The sequence below is a fragment of the Pantherophis guttatus genome, chromosome 1 (assembly GCF_059756535.1).
Source record: "Pantherophis guttatus breed Tessera chromosome 1, ASM5975653v1, whole genome shotgun sequence".
NCBI classification, from domain to species: Eukaryota; Metazoa; Chordata; class Lepidosauria; order Squamata; family Colubridae; genus Pantherophis; species Pantherophis guttatus.
The window spans coordinates 31468295-31484463 of NC_142063.1; the positions used below are offsets into that span (position 1 = coordinate 31468295).

The window sequence follows — 16169 nt, forward strand, 5'->3', positions numbered from 1 at the left end:
GGAGACTGGTCCTGCAAGTCATTTAGGGCTTTAAAGGTAATAATCATTTAGGGCTTTAAAGGTAATAATCCCCCTTGAATTGCACTGGGGGAAAATGGAAGCCATATTGCTTCCATTTGAACAATGGGCTCTATCCAACAGATGATTATAGGTCTGGAGACTAAAACATACAAAGAACTGTTGTAGAAACAGAGTATGGCTAGTTTAGAGAAAAGAAGGACTAAGGGTGACATGATAGCAATATTCCAGTATTTGAGGGGCTGCCAGAAAGAAGAGGGGGTCAACTTGTTTTCCAAAACACCAGAAGGCAAGACAAGAAACAATGGATGGAAATTAACCAAGGAGAGAAGCAACCTGGAATTAAGGAGAAACTTCCTAACAGCAAGGACAATTAACGAGTGGAACAGCTTGCCTTCAGAGGATGTAGGTGCTTCATCACTGGAGGTTTTTAAGAAGAGCCTGGATAGCCACTTGTCTCACATTGTATAGGATCTCCTGCTTGAGCAGGGGGTTGGACTAGACCTCTAAGGTTTCTTCCAGCTCTATTCTGGTTGATTGACAGTTCTTGCAGTAGCAATGTAATATGAGTAAACAGAAGTGCATGCACTGCAATATTTAGAACCAGATGTCATTTCCAGATAGTCTTTAAGGACTGCCTCATATGGATATATTGTAATAATCCAATGAGGAAATGACAAAGGCATGAGTAAACATAAGCTGTAAGTTTTGTGAGAATTATGAGTTCACATACTGTAAACTTCAGCTAAAGAGTTGTATAAGAACAAAAAAGTAAAATAATCTATCACAATTGTATGTGCATGTTTCAATCGTTTGTGACAGTTATGCAATGCCTGTGGCCTACAGATATTCTAAACTCAGCACTAAGAAATGCTTCCTTCTCGGTGATGATCAATGAACGTTTATTATTATTGAAGGATTTCAGATATGGATGTCTAGACACTATGTTTTGGTGCCTTGTGTTTTGCTTGATATTTTTGAAGATCCATTCTGTGTACTGAAAGATAGTCTGGCTGGCATAGACTTAAAGGTCTACTAGAAACAAAAGAGAATTGAATGCTTTATATATACTTGTGCCTTCATAAATAATTAAAATTAGGAGAGTAGACTATATTCTTCAACTGATTGGATTTTAGGGAAATCCTCTGAGAAACAATTGAACTGTATACTGCATATCCTTGCCAATACATGTGGTTCTTTGAATAGCCAACATAAAGCTCTACCAAGAAAATAATCCATGATGAAATTCTATCATCTCTGTATCATCTCTGTTGTTGGTAACAAAGCATATGCAGCATAACAACCTCAAAAGTACAAAACAGTATCTCTCCTTTGTTTCTAGCATCAAATCCTTTGATAGAAATCTAAACAAGTCTCAAGTCAGGACATTTATCCTGATTCTTAGAAGGCATAGCCCAGAGTTATTAAGTGATCAAAGCAGAATGAATTAAGAAATATTTGTATTTAAATTGGATTTTCTAATTTAATTGGATTTTCAAATTTGTTACAGGTAGTCATCATTTAGTGACAGTAATTGGGATTGGATTTTCCATTGCTAAGTAATGTAAAGCACAATGGCAACATGACTGGGATCCTAGCGACAATAATTCCAGCACTTCCAGTTGCTGTCATTATGCGAATCATTGCAGCCATTAAGCAAGGACATCATGCAGTCACCATCTGTGACCTCATGCTGGCTTCCCCACTGACTTTGCTTGTAGGAATCTGACAAAAGTGGTTGTAAATGACGATGACGTGACTGCGGGATGCTGCAATATCACAATTATAAGTCATGTGACCATGGGGATATTGTGACCAACCTGAGTACAAAGATTCATCATGACAACCACTAATTCAGCACCACCATCAGTTCAAGGAATCCCTGAATGAGTGGTCATTAAGTGAAGACCTCCTGTAAAATATACAAAAGTTATATAAACTCAAAGATATTAGTAGAGCTAGGGAACACTTCAGAGTTGAAGGGGAAAAAATAAGGAACTCTTTAAACCAAATGCATCTTTTTCTGGGATCATTCTACAGCAACAAAGGTAAGCCGCACAATCCATAAGGATCTTTTTTAAAATGTTACTGAAGACATTATACAAATACCATGAAAGTGCCTTTTTGCCTTTGACTCTAAAGATGTGCATAACTCTAAATATATCTTCTTCTAATTATATTTTATTCTACAACTAAAACACAAATGAGAGTTAAGTTAAATAGGCTTTGTTACCAAACTCACTTTCAAAATGGTAAAACAAAGTTAATGAGCAGATATACAGAATATTGTCCGTAGAAAAGAAGCAGCATAACTATAACTATTCTTTGACAAAATAACAATCTCACCATGGCAAAAATAACCTCTCAGTAGCAACAACAATTAACTGAACTGGGGGTGGTTAACTGCCTATTGACTTTACAGATATATATCTGCTTTGTGAAGTTTATTTATTTATTTATTATTTTGTCACATTTCTATGCCGCCCAACTCCCAAGGGAGTTCTTTTTTATTCTCTGAGCTTTGTTATTTGCTTGCAGACATTTCATTACCCAACTATGTAACATCATCAGTGCTTCTATCAACATATATCTGCTTCCTGATAATTATAATCATAATTCCATTTCTTCTTATACAACTAATCTGAAATGCTAATTACATTTTTTTCTTGGTTACAGTCTCAGAACTATGCCACACAGATTTGGAGCAATGTGCATAATAAACTGGGCGTTTACTTTGTAGGCTTTTACCATGCAACCCATCTCACAATAAGTGACTATTAATTGATTTAGTAAATTAATGAGTTAATGAGTACTCATGGTGAGTTGATGAGTTAATGCTCATTGCAAATATAAATGCAATAAATAAATAAATCCAGCAAATATTTACAGGTTTGTTAATAGGACCTAGTCAAACCTTTATTCAACTCAAAAATCAAAGCTGGATCAGTCCGTTAATCCTTTGCAAAAAATCTCAGGACTACAGACTTCATCCTGAAAGAAGATAATAGCCAACCATTTCCATTGCTGGGATTCTTCAGAGCAGAGGGGATTAAACATGCTGCTGAATAATATTGAATAAATTCTTGTTGGGTTCTTCTTGCTCTTTGAGCTTGGTTGTTTCCTTGCAGACTAGGTAGCTCCTTCAGTATGAGTGAGAGTAAGGTTTGCTTATCCTGTTTTGGTGGAAGTATGGCTTCCTTCTTCTTGGTTCCTTCTCAAGGACTCAGTAGTTTAATTCTGAGTTACGTGTATTCTCTTCTATCAGATGAATTCTGTTCTCTATTTTGTATGAGTTTTAATTTCCAGTAATGGTTAGCAATTTTTTTCCAAATTACTATTCCCCAAAGAGCAAAACCAACAGCAATTAAATATATTGCAATGGAAGATGAAAAGATACCTGAGGAACCAACAGAAGTTAAAACAAAAATAAAAGGACAGGTAAAGCTCAAAATCTAACCTACAATATATCAAGACAAGGTGGTGAAGTATTGGTGCTTATCTCTTATTAGAATAAGATATAATGAATAATTTTGTATGTGCATGCTAAAGTTCATGCTAAACGTCATCCTCTGGCTCAGGGGTGTCAATACATTGCAACCCTTTGCTAAACCAGGCATGGGTGTGGCCAGTGCGTGACACATCCAGGCAGTGAGTTTGACAACCCTGCTCTGGCTGGTGAGTTTGATGGAGAACTTCTGATAGTAACATTGGAAATTTGCCTTTTTCCATATTTAGAGAGAGAGACCTTAATTACTTCTTCACAAAGAACAGCTTTGATCTTTGTTATAGCACTGGACCTTTTCAAATAATAATGGTTTCACTATCCAAATAACAGTTTGTCCTAACAGATTATAACAATTTATTCCAAGGTGAATAGTTACACTTAAAATCCTACTATAATAACTAAATGTTAACCTAGCTGCAGAATAAAATTCCAATATTCAATGTTGAAAGAAATTTTGTATGCACACTTAAACACACATCATGCCCACCCATACAAAGAAACAGTTATTCACAAAGGAAGAAACAGGATTACTGGAATGGCTAATGGGAAAAGCAATAGGACACAAGAAAGTGATTTATTGATTTATTGATTTATTTTATTTATTTTATTAGTTCGATTTATATGCCGCCCTTCTCCGGAGACTCAGGGCAGCTTACAATGCATTAAGCAATAGCCTTCATACTTTTGTATATACCTGCTTAGTAGGGCTTTTTGGCCTCCCCTAAGCAGTGTTCTTTTTTATACAAAGTCAGCTTATTGCCCCCACAAACCGGGTCCTCATTTTACCTACCTCGAAAGGATGGAAGGCTGAGTCAACCTTGAGCCTGGTGAGAATTGAACTCGCAGTAATTGCAGGCAACTGGCAGCTAAGTGCTACTTTAACAGCAGCAGTTTAGTCTGCTGCGTCACCAGGCTCATTCCTGTTGTTATTGACAACAGCAAGACTTTTGGTTGTGAAGTTCATGCTAGAATATGGAAGACACTAATGCACATGCCACAATATCATATTCTTCTCCTGATGAACCACTACAATGAACAAAAAACAGTAACAACTTGAGATAAACAGACAACATTATTGCATTATCTGAAAGTGAAAAAGACTCATTCTGAAAGTAAAATGGAAAGCAAAAAATCAAGGTTAATGCTGAATATTACAAATGCAATAGTAATTGACTTTTTGGGCAGAAACAATTGTTAATTCAATTTTCTTAGACTTAAGAATAGACAAAGGAGGTCAGTGGGCTGAAGAAAGGAGGGTCATATCAAAGTGAGGCAAGATCATGAAGAATAGCGTAAGGATATTTAATATCAGATTAAAGTACAGAGTAATGAAAAGAATGCTCTTTCCAATATAGAGAAAGAATACAGATGTCTTTAAGTTAATGTGTATGAGTAGAGTATTATGGACAATAAATTAGTTTGGCTATTCTTCAAGCTGATAATCCACAGAACTAAACTCAAATAATCCACACGTTATTTGGGGCATGTGAAATGAAGAGATGATAGACTAAGAAAAAAAACTATTATCTGTGGCAAAGATAAGGGAAGCAGAAGGTGAAGGCAACCAAAAGCTGAAGGATAGGGAAATCGTATTTTTCCACAAAAGCATCTCATCTAGGAGATAGGTTGATCAAGTATACACAAATGAAAATTCTGATAGATACAGAGATAATAACTCTTATTAAAAAATGCTCAACATTTTTGATGGGAAAGAAAAGCAAGTGATTCAGAAGGATAGTTTTAAAGAAACGAGTACCTTGAATTGCACTCAGAAACACACTGGTAACCAATTCAGTTCAGAAAGCAATGGTGTTACATGTGCCAAATATCTGACACACTTTACTACAGTCACATTCTGCACGAGTTGAAGCTTCTGAATGCTCTTTCAAGGGCAGCCCCATATAGACCACATTGCAGTAATCCCAATGAGAGTGTCTATGAGCAAAGCCTCCCAATCCAGGAACATCCTAAGGCCGTGATGGCGAACCTATGGCACACGTGCCACAGGTGGCATGGCACACGGAGCCATATCTGCGGGCACGTGAGCCGTTGCCCTAGCTCAGCTACAGCGCACATGTGCGCGGCGGCCAGCTGATTTTCAGATGGCCCCTCCCACGCTGCCCCTCCCAGGAGTCTCCACGTGGCCCATTTTGGATGCCAGGTAAGTACAGAGCTCACGCAGAGACTCTGGCAGGGCGTTTTTGGCCTCAGGAGGGGCTCCGGGGGGGGAGGCAGTTTTTGCCCTCCCCAGGGTCCAAGAAAGCCTCTGGAGCCTGGGGAGGGCAAAAAAACAGGCCTCCTGGGCCCACCAGAAGTTGGGAAACGGGCCTTTTTCGGCCTCCGGAGGCCTGCTAGGCCCAAAATAGGGTGCGGGGGGGGTCATGCGCAAATGCACAGGGGAGCGTGGGAGGGTCATGCGTGCATGCGGGGAGGGCATTTAATTGTGGGTGTGGACATGCGCACGACCCCCCGCGCGACCCCTGCTTTTGGCACGCGACGACAAAAAGTTTAGCCATCACTGTCCTAAGGTATTCAAAGACCATCCTGGCCATTGCTGCCACCTGCTCTTCTAGCAGGAACTGTTGAGTTCTCCAGATTATACATGGGGCCTATTTGTGGCAGTGTCACCCTATCAGGGACTAATGGTGAAAAGAATTTATCACCAGAAGGCCCAAATACCGAAGGCATCCTGTTTTGCTTGGGTTGAGTCAAAGTCCCCTGCACCTCATCCAGATCCTTATAGCCTCCAGGCACTGAAACAAGACATCCATGGCATCACTCACTTAGCAGTCATAGTTTTAGTTTGGCTACGTATTGCAAAATTATGGCTAGAGATTTAATCAAATTGTCAATCCTTTATTAAATCACAAAATTGCTCCATCTAAACGCAATTCTAGTACAGAATGGAAAATATTGCAAGCTTGAACATCAGAAGTTAATTAAGTAGTTGTATAGTAACTGATAAATTTTTTAGGATAAAAATGTACTTTTGTGTTTAGTTCCACATTTCCTGGTATCTTAGTTGAACAGGTTACCGTAGTAAGTAGGAACACCAGCTATATCAGATCATGTCAAATGTAATTATCTCTATCTGTTCAATAAGATCAGACAATGCCAGCATGCCCCAGGCCCTGTCTCTTTAAAAAATTATCTTATGAAAGCCAGGAGATGAGTTTTCTCTATTGATGCACCTTCCTATGGAATAGTATTACCCCTGAGATCCAGATGGCCCTGATCCTGCCTGCCTCTCATAAGGCTTTGAAGACCTGTTTGTTCTCCCAGGTAATCAGTTATGAGGATTTGTGCATCTGTCTGGTTTGATTACTTTTATTATGCCTCTTGTGTGAAACAGAAAGAACTCTCATTCAAGATAGTTATCCCTTTGATGTTGTAAGACATAAATTGAGTTATTTAGGCCAGGGATGGGCAATTGTGGCTCTTTTACAACCTGTGGACTTCAACTCCCAGAATTCCTGAGACAGCTGTCTCAGGAATTCTGGGAGTTGAAGTCCACAGGTTGTAAAAGAGCCACAATTGCCCACCCCTGATTTAGGCCAATGCTGTTAGGGATCTAGTAACATTGAAATAAGGCTTGTAATAAGGTTTTTCCAACCTCCTTCAATGAGGTTTATATAACTATGAGTTTGAAGGTTGGTAAAGATTTTGCTAACTATACAAGATCTTGTCTGACTTCCTTATGTACAAAATATTGACAGTGACCTTAATGGTCAGATGATAAATGACATTACCTTTAATTATTCATCTTATAATATCTATTTAGAGAAGGTTACATAACATCTGATAATATTAGTAATGCTGGCACAAATTATCCATTATAGCAACCAAAGCTATTTCAATACCAAATCTTGGTTAAAAGCTGATAGATATGGCTTTAGAAAATCTGGATCAAACAGATACATCTGAAACTATACGGCCACAACATTCCCAGAAACTGAATATCTGAGACTAATCATAATTGTATAGATCTCCCAGTCAAGATAGAAGGGAGGAATATACACTGCTTGCAAGGAAGAGAGCTCATTTCTGATACATTCTGTCCTGGTCTTAAGACCTATAAAATAAAGACTTTCAGGGAATAAATATCAAAGACAGCTCTGTGAAAAGTGGAGCTGATTATGATGGAATAAAAAGCCAGCAAGCAGACTGACTCTGATAATTTCTCTCTTGATAAGGAGAGGATTTAAGATTGCCCACAAATACTCCAGATAGCTGCTTCTCGTGAGGAGACCCTAGTGGTCACTAAATTTGCATATTTCCTTTTCTAATCACTTTCAGAAATTGCTTGTTGACTGCTTTTCAGCTATAAGGAATCTTTGGATCTACAGGCTTTCCAACACCAGATAAATGTTCTTCAATTCTTAGCGAAAGAAGTGTTCAGTTTAAGAACTTTTAAAAAAATAAACAGCAAAATTAAACTTGATTTTAGAAAGTTATTAATGAACTTACTAAGGATCCAGATAAATTTGAAATAAGATTGTGGAATTAATTAAAAGCAATCCTTCTCATGGTAAAATGTTTTTGCGTTGATTTTTTAAAAAAAGAAAAAGATGGACACGAGAGGGAACTATTTTTATTTATTTTTATCCCACCTGTATTATTTTTATAAATAACTGACAGTGGCAAACTTATATAATATTCCTTCCTCCTTCTATTTTCTCCACAGCAACAACCTGTGGGTTGGGCCGAGAGTGTGTGACTGGCCCAAAGTAACCCAGCTGGCTTTCATGGCTAAGGTGGGCTTAGAATTCAATCTTAATACAGGTAGTCATCAATTTATGACCATTCATTTAACAACCATTCGAAGTTATGACAAAACTAAAAAAGTGATTATAACCAGTCCTTGCACTTATAATTACTGCAGCATTCGTGCACTCATGGTATTAATATTCAGACACTTCATTCATTCATTCATTCATTCATATTTCTAAACTGCCCATCTCCCTGAAAGATTTACAACAGTTGCAGCATCCTGGGGATAGGTGATTGCTATTTGCCTTCCAATGGGCCCTCTGACAAGCAAAGCCAATAGGGGAAGCTGGATTTATTTAATAAACACATTTATTTATTTTTATTTATTTGTTTAAATTTCTATACCGCCCTTCTCCAATATAGGACTCAGGGTGGTGAACAGCCAAAGTAAAAACAAGACATACAAAATCTAAAAACTGTTTAAAATAATTAAATAATCTGGCCGTAATTAAAAGATTCCAATTTAAAATCAGTTTAAAATTTTAAAATTTAACTCAAGCCAGCCCAGCTAGCTGAAATAAATGGGTTTTCAGGGCCCGACGAAAAATCCGGAGGTCTGTTATTGTACGTATCTCTGGGGGGAGGTCGTTCCAGAGGGTGGGCGCCGCCACAGAGAAGGCTCTCCCCCTGGGGGTCGCCAGCCGACATTGTTTGGCGGACGGCACCCTGAGGAGGCCCATTCTGTGTGAGCGTACTGGCCGGTGGGAGGCTATTGGTGGCAGAAGGCGGTCTCGTAAATACCCCGGCCCTGAGCCATGGAGCGCTTTAAAGGTGGTCACCAACACCTTGAAGCGCACCCGGAAGACCACCGGGAGCCAGTGCAGCTCGCGCAGGAGAGGTGTCACATGGGAGCGCCTCGTCGCCCCCATAATCCCCCGCGCGGCCGCGTTCTGGACCAGCTGGAGCCTCCGGGTGCACCCCAGGGGGAGCCCCATGTAGAGAGCATTGCAGTAGTCCAGGCGGGAAGTGACGAGTGCCTGAGTGACTGTGCGTAGGGAGTCCCGATCTAGAAAGGGGCGCAACTGGCGTATCAGGCGAACCTGATAAAAAGCCCCCCTGGCCACGGCCATAATTTGTTTAATGATCATGGTGGTTCCCTTAATGGCTATGGCAAAAAAAGTCATAAAATCAGGCATGAGTCACCTAACAACTGCATTGTTTAGCAACAGAAGTTCCAGTCCAAATTGTGATTATAAATTCATGGATCACACAGTACAAATTATACATTTTTATTCAGAAACAAGAAGTTAGACATATTATCAATATTACCTCACCCATTATGTTATTTAATTGTGCTTTCTCTTCATTTATGTTTTGGGGAGGGGCTGGACCAACTCAAATTTCAGCAAAATCAAATCTCTCTCTAGACGTTTCCTTTCTAGCCTCAGGGCTACAAAATATCTTTGAGATTCCTCAAGCCAAAAAAAGCAAAAACAATACTGCCATATTCTTCGTAGAGGCAAAAATATGCTTGTTCATTTTAGATCTCTTCCAAAAATTTAAGTCACAGTTCAAAAGCATTAAACTACTAAAATAATATTAAACATTCTCATTTCACATTCATCTCCTGGTAAAAGTACATCAAGGTAGAATACTGTTCAAAGAAAGTAAAGCAAAATGAACAAAAGCAAGTTAGATACTGTCCACACTTCCAAACAACACACAGTACAAAAAACTACCTAGAAATAAGTCCCAATGAATTCAGGATTACTTTTTCAAAACAGACGTGAATTGAACTACATCAATCTGAAACCTTATCTAGAAAGATTTGTGTTATTTCACCTTTAAAAAAATGGAAATAGTGTTAAACACTTCCTTTGTTCTACAGTGAAACAGACAGTGGAACTGAGTAGAACAGATAGTAATAAGAAAAAAATAATTATTTGTTTTCTGAAATATACATTATATGTGTGTAGAATGACTGTCATCTGTCAAACTTTTTATAGACAATTAGAGATACAATTTTACAACCAACAATTTCATCCATTAACATTATTATATACCAAATTTTTTATATTTACTGCAATACGAAATGTTTCCCTCTGATCCCCATCTATTAGGAAAACAACAATCATTTTATGACTTTGAGTTACCCAACTACAGAAAGAGAAAGCTACCAAGATTGCATTCCACCACTCCATCCCAGATAAGAACTGCACCATGGGGAGAAGAAGAGAGGCGACCTCTTTTCCAGAATGGTAAAAGTAAGGGGAAAAGTGCTCATTATTAAACACACTTTCAAATCTAATTGCCTCATAAAGGCCAATCAAAGATGTCAAGTGGACATTTACAATTGCAGTACTGTAAGAGTTAAAAAGTAATGAGCCATAATGTTTATAACTGCTTTGCTGCAATTAAAAATTTAGATATAAGCAAAATGGATGATATTCTGAAATCATAACTGCAATGATCACTTCCCAGTCAAGATGTATCACACACCTGCATTTTATTCTCTTTATAGGGATTATCTGTCTCAAACCTCTTAGGTTGTTTCTGATGACACTGACCAGACCAAACATGTATTTCTTATTACATTATCCAATACGCTATGATTATTTCTTTCACACTATAGATAGCCCACCACATTCTTATGTTCTGTATTTCAGCAAGACAACAATCTAAATATACCTCCAAATCAACCATGATTATTTGAAAAAAGATAAAGGTTTTGGAACAGCCCTCAAAATCTCCACAATTGAATACTACTAAAAATCTTGCAGAGAATATTTTTAACCTAGAAAAGATGTGTAAGGAGAAGTGAGAAAAAAATTCAAAAGCAAGAGTAGAAAATCTTGGCTGACTATAGGAAATGTTTAGAAATGGTTGTTTCTGTCACAATAGGAGCTATAAAGTATGGTCTAAAAGAATGTACACATTTATGCATCCGTCATATTGACTGTTTTCTTATTTTCAATCTGAAAATAATTGTACTTAAATAGCAGAGGGTTGGACTAGAAGATCTCTAAGATTCCTTCCAATTCTATGATTCTAATAAGCAGAAAGATATCCTGTTTAACCTTATACAGATAGGGTCAGCTTTTGTTCAAGTAAAGATTCATTAAAGCACATTGTACAATTTAAGAACTGCCTAAACTTTTACATACTTACCTAAACTTACATTAAGATTTAAATGACGCTCTGTTAGTACTGTAGTATTGTGTCATAATATCACAAATTTATGTACTCTTCTAAATATTTCACAACTGTTACCACTGAAGTTTTTTTCTGCAGTCTAGAGGGTACATTATAGTTCTTGTACCGACAGCTTTGTATTTCTAGGGGGGTCGAGTGTGTAGATTTTTTTTATCCAGCCTTTATTTTTTTTATAAATAATTCAAAGTAGCAAACATATCTAATACTCCTGACAGCAGCATTCTAGTACAAATAAAATATAGTCAATTCCTATGTGCTACAAAATATAGAAAGCACATTTTACAAATTTTAAATTCCCTTGGAGTACATTGGCTTTGCATCAAATGTTATGCCAGAGGACAAAGTCCATCGAAAGGATAAGCTTCTCAAGTACCCCTTTAATATACTGCATCTTCTGTGAAAAATCAATTATTTGAAGAGGGTAGAACATGGGTAATGGCTATTGAGTTGTTGAGCAGTCTGCAAAGTGTGCAGTATCTAAATATTTAAAAAGGCCCACAGGATGAGAACAATTTCAGGGCAAAAGGCCATTGTCAGTACTTTAGCTGTTTTACAATGTACCAAATGGGAATATGGTCTATTTTAAATATACCAGAGATAAGCTATTGGTTGACATTTATATAGTCCAGTAAATCATTTTTGTGTGTAAAGATCAGGATTAAGATATATTTCATATAAATTGTACAAAGCACCGTTATTCCATAAGCATCCCCCCCAAAAATGCCAGTCCATATGTGACTAGCACTTCATATGTTCTTCAGTATCAGCAAATTACTTCACTATCCTAGGATGAAATTCATCTGATTCTCGACTTTACAGTCCAAGTAATTGGTATTCTTTGATTGTGTTGCTATGTTCTCAAGTTTCAATCCTTTTCTTTTAACCTGTTCTTTACTGTTTCCTACAGAATACATACCCAATTCTAAACTAACATTTTTATGTAGTCATGATAATGTAGGTGATGTGACTGCCAGAACAATTGTGACAAAGTTTATATATTGTAGTTCCAGGTTAACTATTGTTTGTAGTATAAAACCACAAATGACTGGGTTGGCATAAAATGTTAAGTGAAGAAGTATAATTTATAACTATAATTTATAACTCATATGTCAGGTGCAAGAAATCAGGAGCCAAGGTGGTCCAAACGAATACCAGTTTAATGCATGCTAACGCTTTCTACAAGAATATGAACTACTAATGGTCAAAGCAAATTGGTGGTAGATAAGAGTCAACGGAATTCAAGGTGGGCTGGACTTACCCATGTTTCCCTGAAAATAAGACCTTGTGGTTTATTTTATATATATATATATCTCCACCAAAAAAGGCACCAAGTCTTATTTTGGGGGGGGGTGTCATCCACTGACTCACCTCACTTGTGCACGTCGCTCCCGGCCTCCTTTTCGTTGTCAGAGGTCTTCAGGAACTTCTTTGGCTTCAGATAGTTGCAGCCAGGCCTAGCACACCTTGGCCCATTTCTTCTGCAGCCAGTAAGGCTTTCTTGAAGGCCTCTGTAGTTGATAACAGAGCTCCAGATTGATCCGGAGCTCTGTTATTGGCTACAGAGGCCTTCAGGAAAGCCTTACGGGCTGCAGAAGAAATGGGCCGAGGTGTGCTAGGCCTGGCTGCAACTATCCGAAGGTAAGTAGTAGGGCAGTTCCACCCCCCCGTCCCCACCCCAGCTTAATTTTTACCCATGCACCCTGGAGTGGGTGGGATCTTAATTAGGGCTTATTTTGGGAATAGAGCTTCTATTGGGCACATATAAAAATCAAGCTAGGGCTTACTTTCTGAGTAGGTTGTATTTTCGGAGAAACACGGTAGATCTCTTGTGTGCACAAAGGGACTCAAGACTGGTGACATGCTTGCCCATTCCCTCACCCTTAGCTTGGTCATCTCCTACATCATAATTTATAACTCGCAACAAGCTTGATTCACAAAATACCATGAATCACCTCATGGTGAGATAGGCGGCAAACAAATTTAATAAAGAAAAAAAATATTAAGCCAAAGCCAAACAAATCACATTTTATAAACTCAGTTAATGTTATCTTTAAATCATAGATTTAGTATTATCTTAATGATGAAATAGTCAATCAACCATGGTTTTAAAAAAATCAAAATATAGCCACTATGTATTTCCAGTACTTACACATGTACAATCTAAAAGGTTTTAAAAAACAGAGTCTAACCACACAAATTGCAAACCAGAATAATCCTTTCTAATCACACAAATCTTCCTTCTCAGACAATTCAACTCGTCTGTCCAAAAGTGTACATATACATTTTATTGCTACATCAACTAGTTTTAATCTACAACTACAGGTAATATCTGCAGACTTGAATAGGTGTATAATTTATTGCTAAATAATTTTATTACTAAAATGCATTAATACTTTACAAAATAAGCTAAACTGCAAACAAATCAGCAGAAAAAAAATAATGGTTGCAATAAGCACTTTCTAACACAGTTGATTTTCCTTCAAGTTTACATTTGTACAGGTATTCCTATTTTGACACAGATCAGGATAAAATGCTAAGCAACTTACAAAACTGCATTTTATGTCACTATTTTAAAGTTTTCAGATACTGACAACTTTTTACAACATTTTTTCTTTGAAAAAAATTTCTTGTGGACTTTGTTTTTAAAAAAAAACATTAACTGAAGCAAAAAAGGTTTTTTTAAAAAAACTAAAAACAATACTAGTTAAAATAGACAAAACTGTAAAGGCACAAAGAATTCATAACATTAATTCACTGTTACATTACAATAAGCCTTGCTGAAAAATGAATCCGCTTAGTGTATCTATCTAAATATAAAATAAGACAAATCTAGGATTTTTGGGATAGCTCAAATAGCTTCAGCAGATTTTTTTTTCTTTTAGTCTTTTTAATCCATTACTTAATTGTTCAAATCTCATATCTGATATTTATCAGATTTTAATATGATCTATTGCCACATTCTCTCCCATTCCAAAGTATGCAATATTCTTTTCTCTAATATCTTTATAAATGAATATTTTCCTATGATATTGGTATACTTCTCCAAGTTTGGAATAGCTGGCTGTCTAAGTTTAACACCTTTTATCACTTCTTGAAGTCTTCCTAACTAGCAAATCATGTATTACTCAACACCGCCTCCCAGGTCACTTTATGTTCTTTTCTTTTCTTTTTTGCTTCAAGTTCCATTGCTGTGGTATTACTAGATCATTCGATACGAGGGTCAGTTTTATGATAAGAAATATTAATGGTTTTTATCACATAATCTAAAATGACATTGTATTTTTCTTTGAAAAACTCTTTTGTTTCATGGCATATACTGTAATCACTTCCTTTTTCTTGGAGATTTTCTTTATTCAATCCAAATTGTGCAGGTGGTTTTCCCCCTGTCACAGCCCAACTTTCTTTGATTTAGGAAATGATGATTTGATTCAGTTTTATTTCTTTTTTATTTAAGCCATTTCCATCACAATCAATCTTTGACAAGGAAGAGAAATTCATAGAACAAATTGATTGAATACTTCATTTTTCTGCCAATAGATTTTTAATTGTCACAATATAATTAAAATAGTTACATCTTTAACACATAAGCTGTTCAACATCTCTAGCCATTTATGAATGTGATTATCTGATTCACAACCTTGTTACCTAGAGTTCTTCATTCTCAAAGGCAACAAAAAGCAAATGATTACACAATTACTTATTCTAGACTTTTAAAAAAAAATGCTGAACAGATGTTCAAGCTGTTCTGTGATTATTTTCTACTAATGATCCAGCTCTGGGAAGAAGTAGCATTATGCTATTTATGGAATTACTGAGTGATTAAGCTTCTTGAAAAGGTGTCTTAGAAGAGATATAGAAGTTTAGAATAAAAACAACAAATAAAATCTACAGTTTCTCTGCATATTGTAAGCTAATTTTGTTCCAGTCTCAATTCTCATTCTTGGTATTCCATGCTTTAAACAGAATTTTAGCTTTATTAAATGTGTCATGCTACAATCCAGATAGAATAAGATTAAACATATCTCTTGCTCAAACTGAAATACTCATGCATATTAAGTGCCTCTCTAATGACCCTTAATAACTAACAAAAGTAGTCATTTAGCATTAAAAATCTCAAGTGCTTCCACAAAGACATTGCAGGGTGGAGGAGGCAAGAAATATATTCAAAACAGAAGTAAGGATAAATTCAGTCCTATAAGATTTTGTGGGAGAAAATCTTTTTGCCATTTCATAGTGCAATAATTTTTTCTCCACAAGCCTTACAGTGCATACAATTGGTTCATAGGAAATAAATAGATGATGATGATGATGATGATGATGATGATGATGATGATGATAAAAATAATAAATATTTGGAAATGGTTCAAGCTGCAGTCAATTATCCTGAACTTATATCTATAATATTTTTTCCAAGGCTTCCAATTGCATAAAGCAAATAACTACAGTACAATTAGCTGAATTAAAGATTACATGCTAAACAGAGTTCCAGAAGTGACAAGACTTTATGAGGTCCATGCTGTCACCTCTTCTCCAAGTAAAGTGTTCTTTCCTGATAGCAACATAAACTAGATATTTCCAATAATTATTGTTTAGATAAACAGCTTTTCTACAAATAGGTTTTTTGTGGAAAAGGTTTGATATCTTTCAAATATTTGAAATCATGTTATATTTTCATAATTTTCTGAAATCAACTATAGGAGGTAGCATCATCAATGTGCCTCAT

The 16169-nt window shown here is 36.6% G+C and overlaps 1 protein-coding gene across 1 annotated transcript in view; it reads right to left on the reverse strand.

Annotated features, from left to right (window-relative positions):
* PELI2 (pellino E3 ubiquitin protein ligase family member 2) overlaps nt 1-16169 on the reverse strand; it is a 54488-nt gene that overhangs the window by 35111 nt on the left and 3208 nt on the right. The gene's annotated exons all lie outside the window — the stretch shown is intronic.